The sequence below is a fragment of the Phyllopteryx taeniolatus genome, chromosome 7 (assembly GCF_024500385.1).
Source record: "Phyllopteryx taeniolatus isolate TA_2022b chromosome 7, UOR_Ptae_1.2, whole genome shotgun sequence".
NCBI classification, from domain to species: domain Eukaryota; kingdom Metazoa; phylum Chordata; class Actinopteri; order Syngnathiformes; family Syngnathidae; genus Phyllopteryx; species Phyllopteryx taeniolatus.
The window spans coordinates 19,454,626-19,466,026 of NC_084508.1; the positions used below are offsets into that span (position 1 = coordinate 19,454,626).

At 37.6% G+C, this 11,401-nt stretch overlaps 1 long non-coding RNA gene across 1 annotated transcript; it reads left to right on the top strand.

Moving 5' to 3' along the window:
- The first annotated feature begins 421 nt into the window (after positions 1–421).
- On the top strand, positions 422–6,514 carry LOC133481331 (uncharacterized). Its single transcript, XR_009789519.1, has 3 exons — positions 422–610; positions 704–888; positions 6,157–6,514. It is a non-coding gene; the product is annotated as an uncharacterized LOC133481331 (long non-coding RNA).
- Positions 6,515–11,401: the final 4,887 nt, after the last annotated feature.

An 11,401-nucleotide genomic window follows, 5' to 3' on the forward strand; every position in this document is an offset into this window, starting at 1 on the left:
TTTTATTCCCTTTAAATATGCCGCACTCACAGTCTCGCATGAAGATGTCTCTGTGCAGAAAAGGACCATGCGAAATCGCAGCTATGCGTGCGTGGAGCATGTCATTGCTCTTGGCTGGTGTTGCAACCGACGATATGGACGGGTATCAAGTTTATTATACTCAACAAAAATGAACGAAATAACTACAATTGACAAACATTTTCGTAAATGAAATAAAGACGAGAATGTTTTAAAAAAATATGTTAACGAAAGCTACATTTTACGTTTAGTTACTAAAACTAACTATAATCATAGCAAAAATTTCCTCTGTTTTCATCTTCGTTGAATAATTTCATACATGAGCTTTCAGCGTTGATTATAAATGTATTTATTTCAGATAAATATATAGACAGAAGGGCTACGGGAGAAAGGTCGAACAGTCATTTGGGAATTGTAGTTCACTCACTGTGTGTCGCCTAGAAGTGACATCATCGGGCAGTGCTGTGGTATTGACATCTCGCCAGACCAAGCACAAGTTTTGCTGTGAAGCTAACTTGTACGTCCTAGCTGTGTTGCTACGTGTTGCGAACAGAAACGGCTACGACGGCTACTGACCAGCTAGTGCCTTCAGGTAACCTGCACGTTTATTTGTTTTTTTGGGAAAACTCAGAAAAACGTACAACTGCCGAGAGTCTCATAATGCTGCTGTTTCCTGCCACGAAAGGCACATGTGAAAGCAGACAAGGAGTTTGTCTCACTGACACAGCAGATGATGGAACTACCGCAACAACAGGACAATTTCACAGCACTACTTCAACAGCAGAAAAACCTGATAAGCTTTGTGACAATAATCATTGGACTCAACAACAAAAAAACAGACTGGGTGCACTTTTACTGGAGATACAGAAGGTAAAAGCAATCTTAGTTTCTATCTAACAGTCACAAATATGAAAGTCCACTTGAGAAGTTTGCAATTTAACAACAAGGTAAGGAAAACAGGCAAATAATTTTTTTTATACAAATGAAAAAATATAAACACATTTTTAAAAAGGCCATACGAGAGGATGTGTCTCATGAAAAGTTTTACTGTGCGTTGTGATGCATCTAATTTAACCTTAGAAGCAATATTATGCACTGCACTTATTCAAGTTCAAATTCGAATTTTGTGGACTGTTGTACAGTAACTGTAATTAATTGATTTGTGGATGGTTGTTTATCTTTTAGAAAGTTAAAAATATATATTTTTTTAAATGGGATTTTTTTTGTTGAGTTTTTATCACACAATACCTGACGTGATCTTTTTTTTATCTCACACTTGACAAATCCCCAAAACTAACACTGAAACTAATAAAAACTCAACTAAAATGAAGCATTTAAAAAATAATAATAAAAACTAACAAACCTGCTGTAAAAGCTAATTAAAACTAAATCAATTTGAAAAAGAAAAGTAACATTGAAATAAAAACTAACTATAATGGTATCCTTATTAAATACAGTATGAGCTGATGTTAACCGATATATATATATATATATACAACCATTCACATTTACACCAATGGAAATTTTAGTCTTCAATTAACCTACCATGCATGATTTGGGATGTGGGAGGAAACCCACGCAAGCATGGGGAGAACATGCATACGAGGCACAGGAAGTCCCGAGCCGATCTGTTCGAATCACAAGATTCGAACTCAGAGCCTATCAATTGTGAGGCAGCTTATTAAACGTTTCGCAAATGAAAATATAGTTACTAAAACAGAGGTCTTTCTACGTAAATGTTAGCCTAAATCTTCATCAAAGAGGAACGTCATCTTTATTGTGTTACTTAAGATGAAATCTCATCACAATACCCTTTCAATTCAATTCCATCAAACAAAAACCCCTTTCTGGTAATATCTTACTTGTCTCACAATAATTACATACTTTCCTTTATTCCTGTCCTCTTCTTTATTTATTATACCAGAGACGCTCTTGGATCAACATTAGTTGCTATAATAAAACATGCCAGTAGAGGACAGCATCTTCTTCTTTAAAACAAGGAGCACAGTGGAAACGCCCTAAACTGTTCTGTTGCACTTAGTCTCTTAGCGCAAATATTCATTGAAAGAAGAAGGGATAGCAGGCACGAGCCTTATATGTAGCACTGGCATCTGTAGATCGAAAATGCTGCGTGTGCTTGGCAACAATATAGAAACTGACTTCAATTGTGCAGTATTTCAAATATAGGCTCACATCAATCATTCTTTTAAAGGTCTCATCAACCAGACGTTCAAGGGCAATGAGCTGTCTGTGTCTTTCCACATGGGGGCAGTGTTTAGCCCTGGTGTCAGATTGCCCCCCCAAACCCCAAACAAAAAACAAAACAAACAAAAAAAGAAACAGGAAAATATTACTTAATTAAATAAAGCATAGCACAAAGTGTCACATTGAACAAGTGTCAACATTCAGCACTACAGATGGAAGGCCTTTGTCCAAATCCCAACATGTGATTGCACAAACTCAAGCTTACACATCACTTGTCACGTCTTCGTCGACCTTGTTCTTCAGTCAAGTGAGGTTTGAGGAGAAACCGACGCATTCCCCGCCCAAAATAAGCCTTTGCTTTGAAATGGGATCTTAAAAACAAGAGGTTGGCACTGACGCACTCTCTAATTAGACATCCTACAGATGCCTGTGCACAAACAGGCACACACACGCACGCGATATAAAAACACAGTACAGATCAAAGACACCGAAATTAGAACATTTAGAGGGCACTTACATCAGCCTCTGAAAAAAGTGACGTAAAAAATGTTTATTATTATTATTTTTTTTATGACGAAGCGATGCCACTTTGTGCACTGAAAACCATGAATCCTACCACACGGCTCGTGTGTGTGTGTGTGCGCGTGTGTGTGTGAGTGCATTGCTGGTTGTCATTTTCTATCTATGGGCTTTTTCAGCAAGTGTCAATGATCAGCGACGCAGCCCTCGCCATCTTTTCTCATGCTGATGTTCTTCATTTTTCCCCCCACAAAGAACAAGCATCACACATACAAAGGACGTCTTCATGCAGGCCTGTAACCCTCTGTCTCTGTCCCCTCTTTCTCAAACACACGCACACACACACACACACAGTCCCATTTGAGTGACTACAAACAGTCATTCTTGTGTTGTGCATTGACATATTCACACAGTAACGTGAGACAGTACCATCTTGCGAGTTTTCTACATATTTGTGTATCATTTGTAAGTACGCAGTGGGTATATCCAAACATTACCTCATTGTCTCATTGTGGCGTGAGCCTCACTTGAAAAGGAACTGATTTGTGTGTTTGTGTTTTGGGTGTGTTATTATGGTAAATTATGCTGGCTGAAACTTATAATTACTGAGTAATGTTTAATTTTTAACAGTGTGGGTAAGATTTATTCCTTTTTTGGTAACCAAGATTTTTGACGATTGCGTGGAGTTTGGTAAATCGATCAGTCTCGATAGCATTGTTAATTTTGTTGCATTTCTTTGAAATAATGAAGCCACGAATGGATTTCATTACTTGACAGAAACAGCGGAGTAGTAATTCAGCCAGACTAGTTTCCTGTCCAAATGGACTTCAGATAATGTCAAAATAGAAAAGTACTGTCGCATAAAGAGAGTGCAATGTTTGCAGGTGAATTTAGCACATTAATACCTATGTAATTTCAGATTTGAAACATTTGGAGTCGATGTTTTGAGCTGCTCGACTGACTCACAATGGACTGAATTCACCCTTTGACATAACATTATTTCTCAACAAGAATAAGTATGCAGCTACTTTGATGTGCATTTGAATTTAATGACATTTGGACAAATCTGGGTCCAATGTCTTTCCGTGTGCTCTTCTGTTCTGCTACTTATTTTTATATTCCTCAGACAAATAATTTAACATTTGACTAGTGGACTATGAATTGATAAAAAATATGTTTCTTTTTTTAATAGAGATTTCATATTTTATATAGATTTAAAAACAATCTATATAAAGTATAAAACATAGATTGTTAATTTCTGATTCATTAATCAAGGAAATTTAAATACCTATCACTAATGGGTAATGCCATAATAGATTATTTTTCTTCTTCTTCTTCTTCTTCTTCTTCTTCTTGCTTTTATTATTAGTATTATTATTGTCCTTGTGAGTTGACAAACGAGAACACAGTTTGGTTCTAGCTGCGGGCTATTGATGTCAAACACACATTTACACATGCTGCGCATTCACCGAATCACCGTCCCCATTTAAATAAATCAACGCATGAAGCATATAATTCTCCATATAAGGGCAATTTGAAGGGACATTATGGCCAGTTTTAAAATCTCATTAGCAGGGCAGCTGCACTTTGCACCCCATGCTGATGACTGGGGCTGTCTTTATGTTTTGTTTTTTGTATAAGAGGCCCCAAACACAAAGCTTAGCTCCCACCCATAGCCTTCCCCACTACCCATTCCCCGACTATAGCCCAGCATGTTGAAAAAAGAATCGCGCGGAAAAAAAAAAACAAAAACAAAAAAAAACACTCATCCACTCAAAATACAAAAACTAAATTTGAGCCGATGGTCATGAAAGATTTTTGTAACCATGATGAATATTAAAAGGTGAATTACTTTTAAACTTGCACATGTTAATGCTTCATTGACAGTGTCAGGAAAAGGAAAAATAAATAACACGTCAACAATAATGGTAACATAATTTGATTAAAACTCTGTTTTACCCTAACTGCAGAACATGTTACAACATGACATAACCGCAGTACTACAGTGATACATGTTTTGCAATGCCCTAATTATGCTGTTGACTAGGTATTGAATGTTGCTTCTTCCATCTGAAGCATTTCCCATAGAGCTTATAGTAGCTGATCAATTGAAATTCTAACTGTATGTCATCTTTTTTAAATTTACTTTTTTTTAAGGGGAAATCTTCTTTTGTTCAACTAAAATGTTATATTGTTCAATTTGAATACATTTTCTTTCACACAAGTAAATTAAATAAAATTGTGATTGAAGTCTATATAACATTTATTTCCTAAAAATGAAAAAAATTATTGAACTAGAATCATAAATCTATATTATTACATTCACTCATTCATGACTATGTTTACAAAACGTCATTGTTTTCCGCTTGCTGACAAAAATATGTGAAAAAGAACATTTTATACCCACGCTCCTGTCTCAGAGCATTCGCTTTATGTTAATAATACACTCAGTAAGTAAACGTTGTGTACACCCTAAAATATGTATTCATATGACGGCCACTTTGTCTCACCCTTCGATGGACCTCATTTTGGCATTGTCAGTATGAATTTGGTGTTAAATTGTCAGTGTTGGGAGGGAAGAAAAGGGGACGAAAGAAAAGTTGCATAATTCAGGGAGGTGTAGAATTTAGCAAATACATTTTATAAACAGTTCCAAATTTTACAGCCTGTGTTTTTGGGGGAAGGTCATATGAGTCGAGATGGAAAGGGACCATGAAGAGGGCTATGGCAGTTATGCCCCCATCATTTAGTCTCTTTTTTTGTCTGCTTGCTTTTGTCCTTTCTTTTTTTGTCCTTTTTTTTTCCTTGGCCAAAAGGAATGAGAAAGACCTCCAATAAAAAAAAAAAGTGCATTCATTTTAGCTGTCACAAAATACTGTCTGCACTAGACTAAATCAGAACATTACGGGCTGAAGATTTGTTTACAAAACAGTGTATTGCTTTCTGGCATTCTGTGTCAATATTTCTTTAGCGGTCTCCATATGTGCTAGCACAAGACAGGAATTTAGAATAATTAGAGCATTTACATTTTTATTCACGCATCAGTCATGTCAAATGCCTGGATCTCAAGAGAGATTATTTTATCTTGTTAATGTATGCAAATAATAATGCAGAAATATTCAAATAAATATTTGACAGACGTCAATGTGATGCAGTGCTGTTATTCACCACTGCAAACTACACAAATAACCACTGTTTTTTAATTAAAACCCTGTCAAAGTATCAAAATGAGCATTATCATCTTTGTCAAGGCAGACTTTGAATGCACCGCTTGTAATTAATATAATTTGATCCAAATGTAGTTTTTTTTATGTTAATCTTTATGTTCACTATCTTCACTGCATTGTTCCCACATATAAATTATACCGAATATGTGCTTTCATTCCCCATGAATTAGCTGTATGCATTTAACAGGTTCCATGCAAAAGGAGAGCAAAGAGAAAGAGAATCAGATATGATGGAAGCTCTGCCGTCCCTCCACCTGATCCACCCATCCGCCAGATCTACTGATAGAGGCTGATGGAGAGCGTACACGCTTCAGACAGGATATTAGGTTGGACATTTCCTTCTTCCACACGCCACAGGCAGGCTCTTCTACCATTCAAATTCTCTGCAGGAGAAAGAAGAAAAGATAAAGATGTGAGTGAAGCTGACAGGCTCCTGGACTCACTGTCACCGTTGCACTTTGGATTTTGAGACAGTTTCTGATTTGATCCTGAGAGGTTGATTTGTGTTATAACCAGACAAGGAATGATGTTCATCTCCATGTCTGAGGTGCAGGAAATAAAGATATTTTTTTCTTTCCCTATGCTTGCTGAATGAAAATATTAATAATTGTTCATTTTTACTGCGATTGGCTGGCGACCAGTCCAGGGTGTACCCCGCCTCTGGCCCAGAGTCAGCTGGCTTAGGCTCCAGCACGCCAACGACCCCAGTGAGGATAAGTGGTACGGGAAATGGACGGATGGATATTCATTTTCATTACTAATCTGCACTTTGACCATGGGAAAAATTTCCGTTAGATTTATAATTTTAATTGCTATTCCTAATGGCCTCTGTTGATGTTCTGAACTCCCATTTTGATGCTAGTGTTGGATTGGAGCAGAATGATGTTGTCATAGTGGAAGTCTGCGACAATGTGGCTCAATCTACCATGGCTGATGTCACGTGTCATTTAGTGCTTTTTCAGATCATAATCTCATTGAAATCAACAGATGACACCTAATCAGATGGATTGAGGATTTTCAATAGTACTTGGTGGAATGTTCTGCAAAAACAATATGGCATGGTTAGTGTGACATGACCCACACTGGAATTCACCCCTGAAACATTTGCCTTAAAATAATTTATTTTACTTACACTCACCGACCGCTACCTTGTGCACAATCTAATTAATTACAATAACGCACAATTCTGCCTGAGCATTTTTTATGACCACATTAATAATAAATATTGTTAAAAAGAAAATGTAAATTCCAACTGACAATTTATGACCACTCCTTCAAGTACAAATATTAAACTCACCTAAAAAAACTTAAATAATGATCTAATCTATTACCTTTTTTTAAAACTAATTCAACAGTGCACGATTATATGCATCCAGTGTGTATAGTTAAAGTGCTTGCTTCAGTAGCGATCCATCAAAATTAGTGTGCATGCATGCATGCCAGTGCATGTGCAAGCACATGTGCATGCATGCAGGAATATTTCCTCTCAAATGACTCTCTCTAACTTCATGTTAGTAAGTAATAGCGTGCAAGGACACCGTAAACCTCTGAAGTTAAAACAGTGTTTCGTTCAGGTTTAAGTCAGCACGTTCTACAACTAATAGTGTGCAAATGACTAACTCTTCCCAACTTCCCACTTTACCCCTTGCTGCGACTGGCTTTTTATACAGCTTTATAATAAAATGATCTCATTACCATGTAAAAGTGGATCCATATGTGCATGTTGTGCATCTGCATGTGAACGGACACATTTTACAGCGAGCCAAGCGCGATTAAAATGTGAATCCTAATGAGACAGGCAACATCGTGCAACGTATGTCCTGATCAGATGGGGTCCAAGCCAGCTCAGATGGGGTCCAAGCCAGCTCCACCCTTCCCCATTTAGGAGACCAACAACATTGTTTTCCTAAGTTTCTAGGGGAATACAAACGATGCATGAGTGCAGTTTGATATTCTGTGGAGGGCCAAGCATAGTGCATAGTGTTAGTAGTAAATGTGGTTTTAATCCCTATGCAAAACCAGATACAAGTTTACAGAACAGTATCATTCATTGGTTTATATATATATATATATATATATATATATATATATATATATATATATATATATATATATATATATATATATATATATATATATATATATATATATATATATATATATATATATATATATATATATATATATATATATATATATATATATATATATATATATATATATATATATATATATATGGCGGCACGGTGGCCGACTGGTTAGAGCGTCAGCCTCACAGTTCTGAGGTGCGGGGTTCAATCCCGTGTGGAGTTTGCATGTTCTCCCCGTGCCTGCGTGGGTTTTCTCCGGGCACTCCGGTTTCCTCCCACATCCCAAAAAAACATGCATTAATTGGAGACTCTAAATTGCCCGTAGGCATGACTGTGAGTGCGAATGGTTGTTAGTTTCTATGTGCCCTGCGATTCGCTGGCAACCAGTTCAGGGTGTACCCCGCCTCCTGCCCGATGACAGCTGGGATAGGCTCCAGCACGCCCGCGACCCTAGTGAGGAGAAGCGGCTCAGAAAATGGATGGATGGATATATATACACAGTCACACTGTTGTCGAAAAAATATATATATTTATGTATATATATATACACGTGTGTGTGTATGAATATATATATGTGTTTATATATATATATATATATTTATTTTTATTTTTTTGACTTTATGGTAGAACATTCTGTCTCATTTTTTCAACATTTTTCTTTCTCTCGCCTTCAATCTCCTTATCCCATCCTCTCAAATACAGCCTACTATAATTGCCTTATACACTGCAAGTTAAATGAGAAAATGTCTGGCAAAGTCAATCACCGGGTCCAGGCTATTTGCTCTCGGCGCAGATTATTTCAGTGAATGAGTCCCCAAAATGGGATCGTTATGGAGTGGCCTTTGTAATGAGGGAATGACAGAGTGTTATTCCAAATGGCCACGATGGTTTGTTAGTTAACTATTTCATTTATTTAATGTTCACCATTCGATCGGTTTGCCTTCCCACAAAATGGAGTAGGATGTTTGTGGCACATTTGGGAGATAATTTAAAAGAAGGTAATAAACAGAGGATGTGAAATAAATGCAAAGGAGTATAAAAAAATTGCAGTGCAAAAATTTAATGGAATGACTTCTGATATATAGTATATATTTGTTTGTAGTTGTTGTACGTTTTCCTCAACCAAAATGAGGAGTTTTCCTGAGCTTTACAAATGGATGTTTCCTTTTGAGTAAGTGATTCTGAAATGCTACGATTGGCTGGCAACCAGTTCAGGGTGTACCCCGCCTCCTGCCCGAAGACAGCTGGGATAGGCTCCAGCACTCCCGCGACCCTTGTGAGGATAAGCGGCTCAGAAAATGGATGGATGGATGGATGGATTCTGAAATGTATGGCCAACTGGGCACAATGTAGGTGTATACCATTTTACAAAATGTGACTGTGAGGTTAATAAAAAAACTTTAAAAAAAAGACAAGCATCCACAATTTACTGGAGATTAAATGAAACAATGTCTTGTTCGGTTATCAGTGGATGTTGTGACAGAAATGAATCAACGTCTGTAGAAAAGAGACAGTTGGAGCCGTGAGGCAGATCATTGCAGACAGAGATGCTCTTGTTTGACACATCCAACCTCTTTGTAAACAAGCAAAGCATCAGAAATGTGGGCTCATTCTTAAATGGGAGTTTCAGTTTAATGGTCACCCTTGTCGCTGAATAAAATGACTCCCTTTCCATCCACAGATTTCTACTAAAATAAAACAAATCTGAAGCCTAATTGACAAGTGGAAATTAGTATGGTCGGTACAGTATTACTCTTATTACACGCATACATGCAGCATAATGACTCTATGGGCTGGAGTGAGCACACATCACTCTACCCAACAGCAGTAGGGCTGGATATACTGTAGATTCCAAATTTTGCCCCTCCCCCCCCTGGAAGCGTTCCCAGTTTCACGGTAGGCTGAAGCCCCAAGTGATGAATTCAACCCTAGATGACCCAATTGGGTAACTGTCATGACATTACAGCTAAATTCTCCTTAGATAAAGCTTTGACTTTGAATCATGCTGTGAATTATGGTCTTAAGACATACGCCTTCTGGGATTTGTATTCTTTTTTTATTTTCAACAGTGTCAGAGGACAAATAATAAAAAGGGGGTGCCACTTCTTTAGAGGACCTGTGAATCTGTCCTCTCGCTAAATGTTCACGGCAGACTGAGCTATAAAATGTCTTGAGCAACTTCACAAGCAATACAGGCGCAAATAGGGACTAAACTGGTTGTTGCAATTTCCTGTTACCGTGAAAATTATTGGTCACAACAACAGCAATAATATTTTTTTAAATATATACAAGATTCCTCATTCCCCCTTATATTCCTCATATTAATATATTTTCTCACTGTTTATCATGGCATCCATAACAGGATGTGAGGGGAGTTCAAATGCGCACTATGGTTCAGCCCACAGTCTACCACAGATGACACTATGTTATCTCCTGGCCGTCACGTTTTGATTGTCCCTGAAGTTTCTCACGTTCTTTCAAGGCTTTCTACCGATAGAAAATGGACTCCGAGCAGTTTTGGAGCATGTTTGTGGCCCAGGCAGTCGAATGAATTTCCCCTGCCGGCCCGGCTCAGGAGTCTGCGTCAGCACAGTGGGGTGCCTCCTGCCCCTCAAGAAATGCTTGATAATAATACTTTTCTGTCATCAACTAATACACTAATCCATCTCTTGTACCAAAACACGTGAAATAGTCCCTTATTCATATATAGTACACACTGTGATTTTCTGTCTCTCTCTCTCTTTTCTTTAGCCAGCAATGTGTTGAACAGCTCTGCTCGTTGGTGACAAGTAGTGCATTCTATTTTGCCTCCATTGCTTCAAGACCCAGCTGACATTGCCTTGTTAATAGCTCTCTCTTAATTCAGCACCCTATTAATGTTGTTGTTAATACTATATTGACAAAATTCACTAATCAGCTATTATGCTCTTCCCTACAAAATGGCTGATTATTGGTTTGATAAGTAACTGAATGAGAATTTACTGTAAGATTACCTTTTGTGATCCATTATCAGCTCTTCTGTATCAAATGGAAATAGGACATAAATAGCATCTCATTGTAAAACATTTCAGTGCATACTTCTTGGAAGTCATTATGGTAAAAAGAAAAAAATCAAGTAAGGAACAAAGTCTTTTACAAAGACAAGTCTAACAACCTGTCATTTTGTTGTTGTGACACCTGGAGCGTGTCCGAGACTGGTGTAGAACCACATACTTTGTTACTGCTTACTGATGTTCTTCTTGTCAAAAGGTGTTTGATGGATGCTTTTGTTTGATGACCCAGGGCGTAAGGGCAGGGGTGGTTTCCTGGGCTTCTCTCCCACTGTGAAAGGACACATCACAG